We start from the raw sequence: 17,616 nt of genomic DNA, 5'->3' as shown, positions 1-17,616 counted from the left end.
TTTATCAGGAGCTTTAGATTTACAGTCCCTTTTGTAGTGCCCTTCCTTTCTGCATTTCCAGCACACCACTTTTAGAGGTTTCCTGGAGATTTAGATCTCCCTCTGTATTTAGATTGCCCACTTGATGACTTATTTTTGTTTCTGTTCTGGGACCGTCCTCATACAGACAAGGCATCACCATTCTGGCTCTCCATATTTTTTCGTCTCATCTCCTCCGCCAGCAAAGATGAGATTATTTCATCAAATTGCAAGGCAGTTGCATTGCTACCTATTGCAATAACCAAACTGTCCCACGAATCTGGTAGAGAGCACAAAAAACTGATGCACTTATCTTCATCTGAAATTTTAATATCAACAGATGATAACTGACTTACCACAGTATTAAATTCATTCAGATGCTCTGTCACCGAGTCTCCATCTTTTATCTTGAGGTTATACAGCTTTTTCCGCAGGAACAGTTTATTCACCAAAGACTTAGATTGGTACAAAGTCCCTAACTTGTCCTACAAAGCCTTCGCCGTAGCTTCCCCTGATACATTCAGCAATACTGAATCTGAGACACACAATCATATTGTTCTCTTTTCCTTCTGATCCAACTTCTTCCATTCTTCATCGGACACTCCCGTTGGTTTAGTACCTGGATCTATCGCGATCCACTGATCTTTATCCACCAACAGATCCTCCATATTGAGTTTCCACAACTCAAAACTTTGACCATAAATTTCTCGATCTCTATCTTTCCACTGCTTGCTATCTTCTTTCACCACCAGAATCGATCTTGCAGATCTCCCACTGAACAGGGTCTACCACAGGCCTGAGCGAAACCCCTCAGCAACAAAGGCGTCCCCTTGAAGCCAAAACAGCTCTGATAACAAATGTAGGTTTTAACCCCGTACAAAAATTACCTACATACAAATTCTAAAACATAGAAAATAAGCAATGCGAGAGCACAACACATAAAACACATATACACAGAGATTTTCCCCTGGATCCCAAAACGAGGACCACCAGTTTGATTTTTCATTATGTTCCTTTTAATGTTATAATACATATTTATACATGCCGAAGCATCCAATACCATGGACCGAAAACCATCACGTCCAATACCATGGACCAAAAACCATCACGTCCAATACCATGGACCAAAAACCATCACGTCCAAAAAACATGTGCGAAAATCATGCACAAAACCATAGGTGGGTCCGCCCAAACTAACATAGGTTCCAAAACCAAAATTTTCTGGGACGCTGCCCCGGACCCCATAAAGTGGGGTTACCTACACCCCTCAAACCCCCTATGACCCCCCCGCTACACAATCAGCGCAACGAAGGGGGGGCTTCGCCTCCCCTCTAACCCCCCAGTTAACTACGTGGGCTAGTCATGGAAAGAATATAACACAACCCAACAGATCGAAGGCCAATGATGTAAGTTTGTCTTCGAACACGAAGAACTTGCCATTGAGGCATGCAAGCTCCAAGGTACTAAAAGGGAGTTTCTAAATCAACTTCCTGGATAATGAGTTGAAGTCAACATGATTTGATCCATCGAAGGAGGGCCATAATGTTTACCACATCATCGACATGAAACATAGGATATCTCAAAATGATATGAGTGATTCAAGATTGTTGCAGAGAGGGTCACATAGGTATAAGAGGTTTGACTTTTGCAGATAGGACTTCTCTTGAACATATCAATGACATGACTCTGGAGTTCGGCAACACTTGACTCAAAATGGAATCAGAGGTCATGATGACAACAAGGGTGATCGAATCAGAGGAAAATGGATTTCCCAAACCCAGGAAGGCAAGTGGCGTGGAGAGGATATCCCAAACCCAACACGAGATGCAGATGAGTGTCATGTTCAAGAGTGACATGCTGCCTTTACACAAAATATAGGACATGTTTACTTCCATTTTTCCCCACTATCGCTAGCGAGTACCTCTTTATTTTTAATCACAAGCTTGAAGAGGATACCATATGCTTGTCATATAAGTTCATCCTTTAGATGAATCGATTCTATTTAGTTTAACAAGCCTTAGGATGGAGTAAGTCAGTCTCGTCATGGTGACAAGTCTCGCGTCGTTTAAGTTTTACGAGTCCGACGAAGGGGTAACTTGACATCATTTTCATGTTTAGAGAGTTTGAAAAATAGATAGAAAAGAAAACTCAAGAGGTCCATTTTCGTAGATAGTGTCTCGAATCCGAAAAGTTAGAAAACAATATTCAAGAGAACTGCTTAGCCATGTTTGAGTAAGGTATTCATTTTTCGTAGCTAGTCTATCTTAGTCTAGAAAAGGGTTAAACTTATACTGAGTAGATGTCTTTTCATTTAATTTTACGAGTTCGAAAAGACAAGTGCTCGATAATCTTTTCATATTTTTGGAGTCTGAAAAGAGCTGAAAGAGGACTCCACTTGGAGGAACGAGTGGTATAAAAGGTAGAAAATGGTTTCGGTGATGATGGAACTTCTCAAAACATGTAAAGGTCAAGAGGTTGGCTAATAAGACTACTCATCATAGATGATACTCACACAAGGGTAAAAAAACCAAATGAAAGTGCATGATCGACCAAAGAGATGGTGATGATGGAATGAAAAAACCAAGGCTCATCTAGAAAAAACAGGTTGATAAAGATGGCAATCATGAGAGGTAAAGTGGGAATGGTTTCATTTTTACACAAGCTTGAAACATGGGAAACTATGCTTGAGGATACTTGAAGATGGTTTCATTTTTTCACAAGCTTGAAACAGAAACAAACTATGCTTGGGTTTGGTTTCATTTTTACACAAGCTTGAAACAAAGATAAACTATGCTTGAGATAAGTTTGCATGCCCCCATCATAATGAATCAATTCGAGGTAAACGCCCCCTAAGATTCATTTCATTCACCTAAGTAGACTACTGGTTACTAACAAGTGGATGGAATGAAGGTTCACTTATGAGATCAAGTGAAGGACTTGACTGGGATTTTACGAAATCTAATCAAAGTCTTGAATTGAAAGGGATTTATTTCATTTTTTAACGAGCATGACACAGGAAAAGAACCATGCTCATGACAACTTGTTTCATTGTTTAATGAGCTTGACACAAGTAAAGGAACTCTTCTCATGGGAACTTATTTCATTTTTTAACAAGGTTGACATAGTAAAATAACTATCCTCATGACACCTATTTCATTTTTAAACGAGGTTGAAATAGTGAAAGAAATATCCTCGTGGGCGCCTATTTCATTTTTTAATGAGGTTGACATGATAAAAGAACTATCCTCATGGGAACCTATATCATTTTTAACAAGGTTGACATAGTAAAAGAACTATCCTCATGACACATATTTCATTTTTAACGAGATTGACATAGTAAAAGAACTATCCTCATGACACTTGTTTCATTTTTTAATGAGCAACATAGCAAAATAACTATCCTCATGGGAACCTAGATCATGGACTATAAGATACCATGGATTCCAAGAGGTTCTCATTAGATGGGAGAACAACACTCTGGAAGGGATACATGTCCAGGGATCCAAATGAAAAATCGGGCTCCAATGCCCCCAGTACATGATGTACTACATCACCTACTAGATCATCAGTAAATGTGGACATGGAACAGGTAGCCATGTAATTAACTTGTGGTGGGGGTGATGCCACTTGCATATAAGAACCATTTAGGGATGATGGTTGATTGGGGGTTGATTCAAGACCAATGAATGTAAGCTAATCAATGATCACAATTATTCCTTCATGTGGGAAACAAATCACATGAAAGAAACAAGAGAAAAGAGCTCCCATGACATAAGCATAGTCACGACGAAGGAGTATATTAAAATATAAAGCACCTTGGATAACCATCACATCTATATAGACAATATTTCCTCCCAAAGTAATAGGTAAATTAGGAAGGATCCCTAATGGTTGATTGGTTCTTCTGTTAAAAGCTAACAGATTCTGGGTGATGGGGACAAGCTGAGAAGAACCTAAATCTTTCCAAGTAGTTGAGGACAGAATGCTAACATATGCACCCTCGTTTATGATTGTGCTAGGTACGACCATATTGTAATCCTATACTATAACCTGGAAAGGCACATAAGACGAAAGACGATATCCTGCCAGTCGACTCCAATCAAAAGAAGTGACTAAAATACTCAGAGGGGGTGTCATAGGAACATGAGAGTTGTCCTCTTGATCTATGGGAACAAGAGAATTGCTCTCATGCACCTTGGGAACGGAAGGATTTCCCTCCAGTTCATTAAAAACTAAAGAAACCAAAATAACCTGAGCAGTAAGAGGTTCACTCTCTACTGGGACTGTATGACTAACTGAAGGTGGAGTAAAGTCTGTCATTTTATCAACTAATGGTTGGTCAAGCATGGACTCATGAGAATCACTATCAGAGAGAGCAAGGTTGACCAAAGATGGATTCTGATAAATCACTTGATCAAATAGCAAAGGATCATGGGAAAGCTTCCGATAACCAACCGAAAGACGAGGCTGGGAAGCTGTAAGGTTTTCCAACTCTTTGGAAGCCTCATCCAAAAGAGGAAAAAGGTGAATGGGATGATTACCTTCACACAACTTACAGGGAAATTTAACTTTTCTCTTTTCCCCATGGACCTTATTATTACTAGTTGAAGGTTTATCACCAACATTATCTCCAGAGGTTGATGACAAAGGTTAATGGGAACCTGTGGACCACACTCTTAAGCCTTTGGGAATACCAGGGAAATCTCGAAGAAGGTGATCACCCTTACAAATTTTGCAAGGGAATTTCACTTTACGAGGTTGATTGGAATATTTTTCAACATCAACTACATCGGTATCATCGACTGCTTGGTTGCCCCCTTGCTTATTTTGCTTCTTCTTCTTCTTCTTAGCTTCGTGGTTACTAGAATCCAGACTTTCACCAGGCGAAGAGGAAGAATGGGGTGAAGAAATAGGTGAAGAAGGCGAGGGTTCAAATTTAGGATCAACACAAGGTTGATGTTGTTCAGATGAAGGAGAACTCGGTTGAAAAGTAGTTTGGACACTCAAAATCACCGAGGTCGAAAATACCAAATTTGCAGACCAATGGTCAATCCAGGAAGGGATAATGTTGCCATAGAGGGATCACTAGTATTTCCAAAAGAAGAAAAAGGAATAGGATTCATGATAGAGGGGTTTCCTTGATTGGTAGACTCAGGAAATGTTGCCATCAATATCAACCTAAGATCTACTAAGGAGTATTTCCACATGAAGGTTGTTATTCCACAGTTAATTAATTAATTTTAGAAATTAACAAAACAAAATAAATGAGTGGTAAGCTAGGAAAGAGGGTTTACCAAGTATCCGTGAACCACATTATACACCTTAGCCAAAAACAAGGACTTAACGTACATCGACCAATCTCCCCGAATGTTGTGTTCGGTGTATCACGTTTACAACACGACTGAATCGATTACATATGGCTAAAAGATAGCAACCTAATGTGGTCTCCCAATATATACGCAACGGTACAGGGATCACAAGTCTATGTCAGCAGTGTTTAATGCATAACCGTTCAATGAGAGTGTTCCCATATACTTTCCATAAGTGGAGCGCCTCCGATATACTCGAGAGTACTGGAGAATGATCCTATATACTTCTGTATGTGAACCGATATTTCATCCTCGGGATATAATGCTGGCAAATAACGACAATTGCTAGGCTTATAGACGATGAAACATGTCCCTAGCCTAGACCTCTAAATGTTTGTGTTAAGTTCCAAATGATCCTTAGGTTAATTGAGTAAATTTTAACGTTATTCTTGAATTATGTTTCAATTTTTTGGCTTAAATGATGTCACCTGAATCCTAGAATGCAACTATATGAGAAAAGAAAACTTTTCACTTCATTGAAAGCTAAACTAACAAGGGAAGAGATTTCAATCAACAATGCATCAAACGTTGTGCATCAAACACCATGCCTTCCACTAACTTCCACTTTCTCTTTCCAAATGCAATGCCCAAAAGCAAAAATGATCTTCACTTTTCACTATCCTGAATGCAACTTTTCAAGAGAAAAATGATTTTCACTTTTACTAAGAGGCACTTACATGAACTTTCACTTTCCTTTTGTTTTGAATGATTTAATGCAACTAATGTACTCTTTAGCTTTCAACCACCAAAAAATGTGATATACTTTCAATGATGAATCTCAAAAAATAACTTTTCAATGCAACTAATCTAATGCATTTTTATGAAAAGTAAATTTTTGAAACGAAAACTAAATAAATGCAAGATCAATTTATTTTACAATTTCAAAATAATTACTAATGCTCAATCAACAACATATTAGTATTTTCCCAATTGTGCAAGCAACAATCAACTATTTGTACCACTCCAAGAATGGGATAGACTCTTGCATACGCAAGAGAAATTGAAAGAAAACAATTAAGATTTAATGCTCACAGAGTTGGGAAATGACCTCAAAGATCACGCTAGAGTTTTCAGCAGAAACCCTAAAAATGCTCACATTAAAGGACTAACGCTACTTTATATAGAAAAACCCGTGTTGACGGGGTCATCAACACTACTTTTCATAGTAAAACCTGTGCTGTCAGCACTACTTTTCATAGCAAAACCCATGCTGGTCTTCAGCGCAGGTAAACAATGGAAGACAGGGTTTTCAGCGCGACTCTACAGGGAAAAACAGGCGCCATCACCACAAATATCACTGATAAAACACGTGTTGAGTGGGGAAATTTTAGAAAAACAAGAAAGACCGAGGAAGAAATACTAGACCTGATACCCTAAGACACCAGTAATTCATAGTACATACTGAAAATCAATCAAACAAAGGGTCATTCAATGGTTGGCCAAACTTAATGAGAAGGAACATAATGAAAGGAGGATGAAAAAGGTGTAGGTTTCCCCATCGAGTCGCCATTTTGTTAAATATAAAATCCCTTCTATAGATAGAAGCGATCGCTCTAGCCCAATGTGTGGGTCTAGTAACAACTGTGACAAATAAGCAAACTTCCCTAACATAGATTAGAATGACAAATGGGAAAGAGAGATGGCCTACCTCTCTTCTATGCACTTGAACTTTGATGATGATCCCGATCCCTTAGCTCCCAGGTTCGCTCCTCGCTATTCCTTGCATCCGAATACTTGCAAGAGAGATCAAAAGACAACAACAAGAGAGATCATAGCATATGCATTCCAATATAAGTTATACAATAGATCAAGGAGTATTTTACTAAGAAAACTATCATAGACAAGCTTATGGGAAGTAAAACATGCTTTGTATTAATGATTAAATCAAAGAGGGAAGCATACAACTGGTGCCTTGATGTTGAAGGCCTCCTTCAGGATGGTTCCAAGTCCAAGCCAAACTTAACAAGCTCTCCTTTCCTCTCTCACCAAAATGGCAGCATCTAAGCACAATTGAGCAGAAGAATGGAAACCAGCAATGACCAACCCATTGAGGAAAGTGAAGAACATATTTATAGTGAGGGAGAGGGAGTTAGGGATCCAAAAATGAGGGAGTAAGGTCCACATCTCAAGGGGAAGGTCCCTAAAGGTAGGATCAAGGACTCAAAATGGGAGTACTCAACCATATCTTCATCCAATAACTACCAAATCGCCATTATCAAGGCTTCTAGTAAGAGAAGCTTCTACTCCATTTTTGGAGAAACTACCTGAAGAGGATCAACACAGATTTTCCTATCCAAAGTTGCACTGCGAGCGGTAGCCAATAGTTAGACCAAAGGGTACCAGCACAGGTTTTCCTGCTAAGAGTAGTGTTGGGCTTGCCAATAGGTTTTTTTCACAAGTTTTTCCAGAATTTCTTCAAGACATTAGTTCTCCATCTCTTTAGGGATGTATTGAGCATATAATTCATGGTGAATGAGTTTACACATCTTTCATTTCTTTATGACATTTGTGACGAAAATGGCACAAAGGAGAACAATTCAAGTATAGAGTTGGGAATGTGACAAAACACTGTGTAACAACTAGAGATAAGAGTAAGCTTCTGTTTCTAAAAGGAAAGGACAGAGGGGATAATGTCATGTTCCATAATAATGCTCTAGCAAGAATTAAAGGTAAAGGCATAGTCAGTCTTTGATCAAAAGACAAAAGCAAAAAATGTGCTATTTGTGGAAGGTCTCAAGAACAACTTACTTAGTGTTAGCCAAATGTGTGATAATGGATATGATGTGCCTCTTAGATCCAAGGACTGTGAGATCCACAATGTGAAGAATGGAAAGCTGGTGGGAAATGAAATAAGAACTCACAATAATGTATGTGTGTTTGTTGACTCTAGAGTAAACTTCTATTCAATAAATATGAATGAAGCTCGATTGTAGCACAGGAGGCCTGCCCATATGAATTTTATCAGTTTAATAAAAGTCAGCAAGCTGGGAGCTGTGAGAGGATTACTAAGGCTATCAAGGCCTGATAACTCAATTTGAAAGTCATATCAATTTGGAAAGTAGATTAGGATTCATTTCAAGTCAAAAGAGTTCTCCTTATTTAAACTATTGGAGCTAATTCACATATATATTTGTGGCCCAATGAGAGAAAAATGTCCAAAAGGAGAAAGGTATTTCATGCTTCTCATTGATGATTTTACTAGGGCCACTTGGATCATGCTCTTAAAAGAAAAGTCGGAAGAATTTAAGCATTTAAAAAAATTTAAAGCTCAAGTAGAAAAATTTAAAGACTTAAAAATAAAATCCTTACGATCAGACAAAGGGGGAGAATAAAATTTAAGAGATTTTGAAGGATTCTATGAAGAGCATGGCATTAGGAGGCAATATTCACTAGCTAGAACTCCACAACAAAGCAGATTAGTGGGGAGAAAGAACAGAACAATACAGGAAATGGCTAGAGCTATGTTGGATGAAGTTGACATATCCCACATCTTCTGGGGAGAAGAAAATCAAGTAGCAGTGTACTTGTGAAAGAAAACTCATCTCAGGCCTAACAATGATAAAACCCCCTATGAGTTATGGAAGGGAATATCTACATCACTGAAACACTTCAGGGTGTTTGGGAGCAAATGCTTTATCAAAAGGAATGATAAAATCCTGGAAAATTTGATTCATGCATCGATAAGGGCATATTACTTGGGTACTTTGCTCGAAGCAAAGGATACAAGTGTTACAACAAATGGACAAATAGGGTTGAAGTTTGCATCGATGTATTAGTAGATGAAATTGCTTCACAAATCGAGTCCTCCCAGGGAACTGTGAACTCAGGTGGAGAAGAAAATTTAGATATTGAACCCTCAGATAAAGAAGAAACATATTCAGATAATGAAGGTGAGGAAATGAGCACAACTCCAAGGCCCAAAACACCTTCCAGGTATGTACAGAAGGAACATCCTGAGAGTCAGATTCTTGGAGATCAAAGACATGGTGTTCATACTAGGAGGAAACTTGTTGGAAGTTCAATTTGTGCAAATATTGCTCTATTGTCTTAGATTGAGCCTAAAAATATAAGTTAGGCAAGTGAGGACAAGTTCTGGGTGAGAGCTATGAATGAGGAACTTGACCAAATTGAAAAGAATAACACTTGGGAGCTTGTTCCAAGACCTAAAGAGAAAAGCGTCATTGGAACCAAATGGGTTTTAAAAAATAAGATAAATGAGCAGGGTCAAGTAATTAGGAACAAGGCTCAATTGGTCTAAAAGGGTATTCCCAGATAGAAGGGGTAGACTTCGAGGAAACCTTTGCACCAGTATCGAGACTAGAATCTATAATAATGTTTCTTGTCTTTTCCAGTCACAAAAATATCAAGGTATATCAGATGGATGTAAAGTCTGCATTTCTCTTTGGATATATGGAAGAAGAGGTTTATATTGAGCAACCATACGGATTCACGCTCGCCAAAGTTAAGGAGTTTGTGTGAAAACTAAAAAAGGCCCTGTATGGACTCAAACATGATCTGAGAGCTTGGTATGCAGGATTGTATTGATACCTTCTGTAACAGTGCTTTAAGAAAGGTATTGTGGACAACAATTTATACATCAAGTTTGAAGGTGATCATCTACTGATTGTAGTAGTATACGTGGATGACATAATATTTGGCAATGACATGGAACAATTAGGACATCAATTTGCAAACTGTATGAAAACAAATTTCGAAATGTCCATGATCAGAGAGTTGTCTTTCTTCTTGGGATTGCAAATTTCTCAATCTCAGAATGGAATGTTTATCTCCAAATCCAAGTACCTACAAGAAACTCTGAATAAGTTTGGGCTAGAAAATTGCAAGCTAGTTAGCACGCCTATGGTTATAGGCTGCAAATTGTGCAAAGAAGATGAAACAATGTTGGTAAATCAAAATGAATACAAATCCATGATAGGAAGCTTGTTGTATCTCACAGCTTTGTGATCAGACATCATTCAAGCATTGGGCCTTGTGGCTAGATTTCAATCTTTCCCTCGTGAAAGTCATGTTATCGCTGTCAAAAAGATTTTCAAATGTCTTCAAGGAACAACAAAGTATGGACTGTGGTATGCTAAGAGAAGATAATTTAAGTTAAAGGCCTACGCTGATGCTGATTGGGAAGGTAGTATTGATGACAGGAAAAACACATCAGGTGCAACATTATTCTTGGGAAAATGGTTAGTGTCATGGGTCAACAAGAAGCAAGCCTCCATCTCTTTATGAACAACTGAAGCAGAGTATATTACAACTGCCACCTATTGATCACAAATACAACGGATGAAGCAAACCTTGAAGGACATTAAGGTAGAGTTGACTGATCCTATTTCAATCACGTGTGATAATACTAGTTCCATCAACATCTCTAAGAATCCAATCATGCATTCAAAGACCAAGCATATCCCTATTAAGTTCCATTTCTTAAGGGAACAAGTTGCAGCCAATGTTGTTAGAATTGAATATGTGGCCACTAAAGACCAACTTGCAGATATATTTACTGAGTCACTGGTAAGAGAACCCTTTGAATATCTTAGGAAGCATATAGGAGTCATGATTCATCCTCCCAAATGATCTGAAAATGGGGCACTTAGGCTTCTTGTCCAACTTACAAGAACCTCTCCCACTTCCAAAGCTTTAAATATTCCCAAGTCTTATTGATTAACCAATGCGGAATTAAGAAATGCTTGAAAATATAGGTGTATGCTTGTATTTCTTTTAAACTGATTATGTGCTATAAATTAATGTGCTGAAATTGATAACAGTAAATAAAACAACAGAGATAATGCAGCAATAAAACACACACAGAAACAAAAATTTAATTAGGAGTTCACCCACACTTCTTGGGCTACATCTCCGTGAGCTATAGTTAACTCAACTAGGCTCTCTAGGATTATGGTATAAGTCTTTTTACAAGATCTTTGGCTCAACTCCTACTGTTCTACACATAAATAGTGGGTTCAGACACCATTTTATCCCTTGGCTCTCGAAGCTCTGGCTATTGGATCTTGGTTCTGGCTCTTGGCTCTGACTCTGGCTCTTTGGCTCTTGGTTCTGGCTCTCAGATCTGAATCTCTCTCTTTGGCTCTGGCTCTGGCTCTTCAGCTTTGGCTTCTGTCTGCCCTCTATCGGTTTACAGCTCTCTAGGCTTTCCACTTGAACTCCAAGTGACTCCCTTGGCTGCCTTTTGCTTCTGCGCTGCCTCTTTGGCTTCTTTGTTGCCTCCTTTGCCTTAGCTTCTTGCTTTCGCTTCCCCTTCAACAACAAACAAAAACTTGGCCACCATCAATAACTCAGCCAACCCTCTGTCTTTAACATTCATGGCTTTTAAGCCAAATCGCGCCACCTATTCATTTTCCCTCTCGGTTCTTCGTCTTCTTGTTTTGTCTGCTTGAATCCCTTCTCTGGGCGTTAGCCATAATTTCTAAACACCCTTGGGGATGAATGCCACCTATTTCACAATGGAAGGAGCCACTGACGCTTTGAATCCTTGAAACGACCCTTTTTCGTTAACACAGAGAAACACTGCAAAAACATGGGAAATCCTCCAAATCTCTGTTTATCAGACTTCAAAAGTCATTAATTGTGCACTATATTCCTATTGGGTCCGCTCGTAAGTCACCATCGCAAGTTTTTGATGCCTTGTTCCAAGGTTTCCCTTTGTATTTTAAAATTTCATTAAAACGGTGAAATTAACGTAAAAAAATGGCTTTGGCGGATCTCAAAATATATCAAACCCAGTTCATATTGCCATCGGGTCCGGCCATCGCATCACATATATGTATATAACATATCCCTGCTCCTCTTTAATTTTCCGATGCGATGTTGCTATGCGACTTGTCGCAATCGCAAATTGCTTAAGCCTGAGGTCTTTCCCATATAGCATGGTTTGTGCCAGCGCTAATTGCGATCCGCCGATATCGGTGATCGCTGTATCGGATCGGCCCGGTCCCATCGCAATTTATGCTTTCAACTACCTGCCAATTTCCACTGCTAATTGCGATTGCTGATCGGATTTGGACCGTTGATCGACCAGATTCGACGGCCGCTGTGCATTCACTGTTAAAGCCTTCGATAAGCCTCATTTCCGCCATTTCTTAATATTTTTAAGGCATGATAGTGTAATCCAAATTGTTAAGAGGTCCTCCTTTTGCGATGGTTTTGACCATTTATGAGGATTTTGAAGACTTAGAGGGTTTTTAGAATCCATTTTTAAGGGATTTTGCTCCTTTTTCCTTTGAAAAAGGGCGGCTTTATTTTATGATAACTCCTTCATCTGAAGTTCGTTTTTGCCCATTCAAGTTGTGTTGGATTCAGAATGAGGAGATCTCTGTAATGAGACTATTTTTGATAGCAGCCATCGACTTTCATTTTCCTCTGATTTACAAAGGATTTGTGCCATTTGGCACCTTTTACCTCTTATATGAAGTCTTTTAGACTTAGAGGTTTATCCAGGATCCATTTTTGGATCACACCTTCTCACTAAGAGAACTTTTGGTCTCCAAAAGACTGATATACTGCTTTGAATAGTAAATGAGAGTGACTCACCCTCTCCTTTCAGCCTCCCTACACTTTCTTTTTCATAGTGCCTCTGAACCAAGGTTTCTGACCACTTCCCTTCTTGGATGGGCTGGTTTTCTTGGGAAGAAATGTCTTCCTCCTTGCCTTCCTGTAGAACTTTTGCTGAACTGGTCATAGAAGGTGGTTTGAACTTCTTTGCCTTAATCATTGATCTAAGGTGGCTCAAACAAATGTGAAGTACATCTACTCCACAAACTTTCATTTGTACATGTTTGAAAGGCTATCAACAACAACTGTTAACAATAACAGAAACACATACAACAACTGGATGGCCTAAATTCCTGCTTCAGCAAAAGAAACAAATTTCACAGCTTGTGAACACCTCGATATCTTCATCTACATACAAATGATGGACTGGATAACAAACCCACAAAACATGCCTTTAAACAAATGACTCTTCAAGTCAAGCATGTAGAAAAAGACCATTAAGACGCTTTTTCCAAAGATGAAACACTTTATCATTATCTCCATTTGGAGACCAAGTTAACTTCTCCCAAGTCAACATGGCATCACATGCATGTCAAAGCAATCAACCCTGCAAGTTAATTACACATACATGTTCAAAAACAAGGAAATCATCAACATCCTTATGTTCATGCATCTCAGCTCATGCATGCATTTCATCCTTAAACTTTCACTTAAGTACACTGTACTTTTGAAGCTGAAATGAAATATAATGTAGATGCATCAATAGACATGCAATCCTAATCGGATAAGAACTCTAACTGTTCCTTACCAATCCATTTCAAAGGTACTACCTTTTTCTGCACATCAACATCATCATGTGAATCATTCTGAGACACATCATTCATGGAATCTTCACTTCCATTTCTGCCATCTTCTCTTTCTACTTTCTTCAACTTTTGTGGAAGAATTGCTGGATTCAGAGTCCAAGATTTTGTAGCAAGATGTCCTTGCTTATGACAGTAAGTGCAGTGCATGTGCATCCTCTTGACAACATGATTTGCCTTGTCTAGTGGACCTTTGCCTTCTTGCTTCTTTTCCTTCTTCTGCTTCCTGTATGTGGCCATTCTCTTCCAACATCTAGAAACATCATGGTTATCCAAACCAAAAAAGGAACATGCAATTATTTTTCCATACATATGTGGAAATTCATCATGCTTTGCAAAATCAAAAGGAATATGTTTAGAACCAGATTTATACCTTTCTCTTTCACCTTTATTGCCTTCATGCGGAGGTGAAGCAAATGAAGAAGTGGCTCCCTTTGGAACACCATAAATCTCTTCAAGGCTGTTGGAGTCTCCCCAACTCTCTGGTTCAAGTTGTGCTCCTGAACACCTGCATTCTACAAATGATGTTTCAAGCTATTGTATTCCTCTTGAATACAATCTGCACACTTCTGAGGTAAAGGACATGAAATGAAACTCCTTCTTGGGACTGTTTCAATGGCATTCATGGCAGCTTTGGAATTCTCTCCATAAGACTATCCATAGCCAAGACCCAAATACTTAGGCCTTTCCTCAACCATTATTGGTTCAAAAATACATTGTGCATGCTTACCCAAGCCCTTTCCTTCATAGCCCATCTTGGACATTAGCTTGGAACCTATGTCTTTAGTATGTTTTTCGAAAGAACCAATATAAGCATTCTCAGAAGAATTTGAAGAAAAACTGGAATGGTTTACCTCTTCTTCAAGCTGATACTTGACTAAGGCTTCTTGGGAAACAAAGAGTTGTGTTTCCAACTCATGCATCCTTTTCAGGTTCATATTTGCAATATGAAGTTGCCTCTCCATTTCCTACAATTTGTCAGCAAGCAATTGCTTCTCTTCCTTCATGGAATTCAACTGCTCTCTAAGCATGCTGCTCTTCCTTCCATCCTCATACATTTCTCTCACCATATCCGTCATGGTGGAAAATTCTTGCTTCATGTCTTCATCAAATAATTTTGTGAAGAACGTAGAATTTGAGGATCCACTTGTAGAAGTTTTCATTATTTCAATGAACAAAAAAACTTCAACAAGATAAATAAAGAGCCTATTCAACAATATTTTGCAACAAACCTCTTGTGCTTCAGGGATTGCTTTGAGGTCCTTTTGGATAGAAGAATGCCTTTAGCCCTTCTTCCTATTTTTCCTTCCTAGACTAAGCTATCAATAGCTTTCCCTTCACCTCTGAAAACTCAGAAAATAGTCAGTTTGCAAAACAAGCATACAATCAGCCTCTTGCTGTTCAAACACCTTTCTGACAAGTAGTCTTTACTCTGTCAATCAAGCATTCTAATATAACCTTCCTTGAAGGTGGGGTTAATCAACCTCAGACTCTAATACCACCTGATCTGAAAATGGGGCACTTAGGCTTCTTGTCCAACTTACAAGAACCTCTCCCACTTCCAAAGCTTTAAATATTCCCGAGTCTTATTGATTAACCAATGCGGAATTCAGAAATGCTTGAAAATATAGGTGTATGCTTGTATTTGTTTTAAATTGATTATGTGTTGTAAATTAATGTGCTGAAACTGATATATAAATGCATATAACAGTAAATAAAACAACATAGATAATGCAGCAATAAAACACACACAGAAATGACAATTTAACTAGGAGTTCACCAACACTTCTTGGGCTACATCTTTGTGAGCTCTAATCAAATCAACTAGGCTCTTTGGGATTATGGTATAAGTCTTTTTACAAGCTCTTTGGCTCAACTCCTACTGTTCTACACATAAACAGTGGGTTTAGACACCATTTTATCCCTTGGCTCTCGAAGCTCTGGCTCTTGGCTCTGGCTCTTGGCTTTTGGTTCTGGCTCTTGGCTTTGACTCTGGCTCTTTGGCTCTTGGTTCTGGCTCTCAGCTCTGACTCTAGATCTTTAGCTCTATCTATGGCTCTTTAGCTCTGGCTTTCGTCTTCCCTCTATCAGTTTACAGCTCTCTGGGCTTTCCACTTGAACTCCAAGTGCCTCCCTTGGCTGCCTTTTGCTTCTACACTGCCTCTTTGGCTTCTTTGCTGCCTCCTTTGCCTTAGCTTCCTGCTTTGGCTTCCCCTTCAGCAAAAAACAACAACTCAGACACCATCAATAACTCAGCAGCAACTCAGCCAACCCTCTGTCTTTGACATTCATGGCTTTTAAGCCAAATTGCACTGCTTGTTCATTTTCCCTCTCGGCTCTTTGTCTTCTTGTTTTGTCCACTCGAATCCCTACTCTGGGCGTTAGCCATCATTGATAAATGTCCTCGGGGATGAATGCCACCTATTTCGCAATGGAAGCAGCCACCGATGCTTTGAATCCTTGAAACGACCCTTTTTTGTTAACACAGATAAACGCTGCAAAAACACGGGAAATCCTCCAAATATCTGTTTATCAGACTTCAAAAGTCCTTAATTGTGCACTATATTCCTATCGGGTCCACCCGTAAGTCACCATCGCAAGTCGTTGATGCCTTGTCCCAAGGTTTCCCTTTGTATTTTAAAATTCCATTAAAATGGTGAAATTAATGTAAAAAAATGGCTTTGGTGGATCTCAAAATATATCAAACCCAGTTCATATTGCCATCGGGTCTGGTCATCGCATAGCACATATGTATATAACATATCCCTTCTCCTCTGTAATTTTCCGATGCGACTTGTCGCAATCACAAATCGCTCAAGCTTGAGGTCTTTCCCATATAGCATGGTTTGTGTCAGTGCCGATTGCTATCCGTCGATATCGGCGATCGTGGTATCAGATCAGCCCGGTCCCATCGTAGTTTATGCCTCTGACTACCTGTTGACTGCCATTACTGATTGTGATTGCCGATCGGATCTGGACTATAGATCGACTAGATCCAAAGGCCCTTGTGCATTCACTGTTAAAGCCTCCGATAGGCCTCATTTCCGCCATTTTTTCATATTTTTAAGGCCTGATAGTGTAATTCGAATTGTTAAGAGGTCCTCCTTTTGCGATGGTTTTTACCATTTATGAGGATTTTGAAGACTTAGAGCTTTTTTAGAATCCCTTTTTAAGGGATTTTGCTCCCTTTTACTTTGAAAAAGGGCAGCTTTATTTTATGATAACTCCTTCATCTGAAGTCCATTTTCACCCATTCAAGTTGTGCTGGATTTAGAATGAGGAGATCTCTACAATGAGACTATCTCTGACATCAGATAGTGACTTTCATTTTCCTCTGATTTACAAAGGATTTGTGCCATTTGGCACCTTTTATCTCTTATATGAAGTCTTTTAGACTTAGAGGTTTATCCAGGATCCATTTTTGGATCACTAAATGACTTAATTTTGCTATGTGTTGGCAGCTACTCAGCACGTGGGATCAATTTAAGAGTAGGTTCCAATGGTTTAGGGGGATTTATCGAAAGGATCCTTTACCATTGATGCCAAAGGGGGAGAAGATTACTACTGCAATGGAGAATGCATCAATAAGACCGTGATTGGTTTCAGGGGGAGCTTATGTTGTTGCCATCAATGCCAAAGGGGGAGATTGTTGGATAGTTGGCAGTTTATGGATGGCTAGTGGCTGCAAGTGTGTTGACATTGATGTCAACTAGGCTAGACTTATTTGATATGCTTGATATGTCAAGCTCAGGAGGAGTCCTATGGTTGCTGTAGTAATCTTGTTGAGAATCATCATCGTAGCAGGCTTACTGGAGAATCCATAAAAAGAGGACTACGGTAGT

This window comes from Pinus tabuliformis, chromosome 1_2 (assembly GCF_031772625.1).
Source record: "Pinus tabuliformis cultivar Carrire ecotype Pingquan chromosome 1_2, CPIR1, whole genome shotgun sequence".
In the NCBI taxonomy this organism is placed as follows: Eukaryota; Viridiplantae; Streptophyta; class Pinopsida; order Pinales; family Pinaceae; genus Pinus; species Pinus tabuliformis.
Note: the sequence above shows the minus strand (reverse complement) of the source record.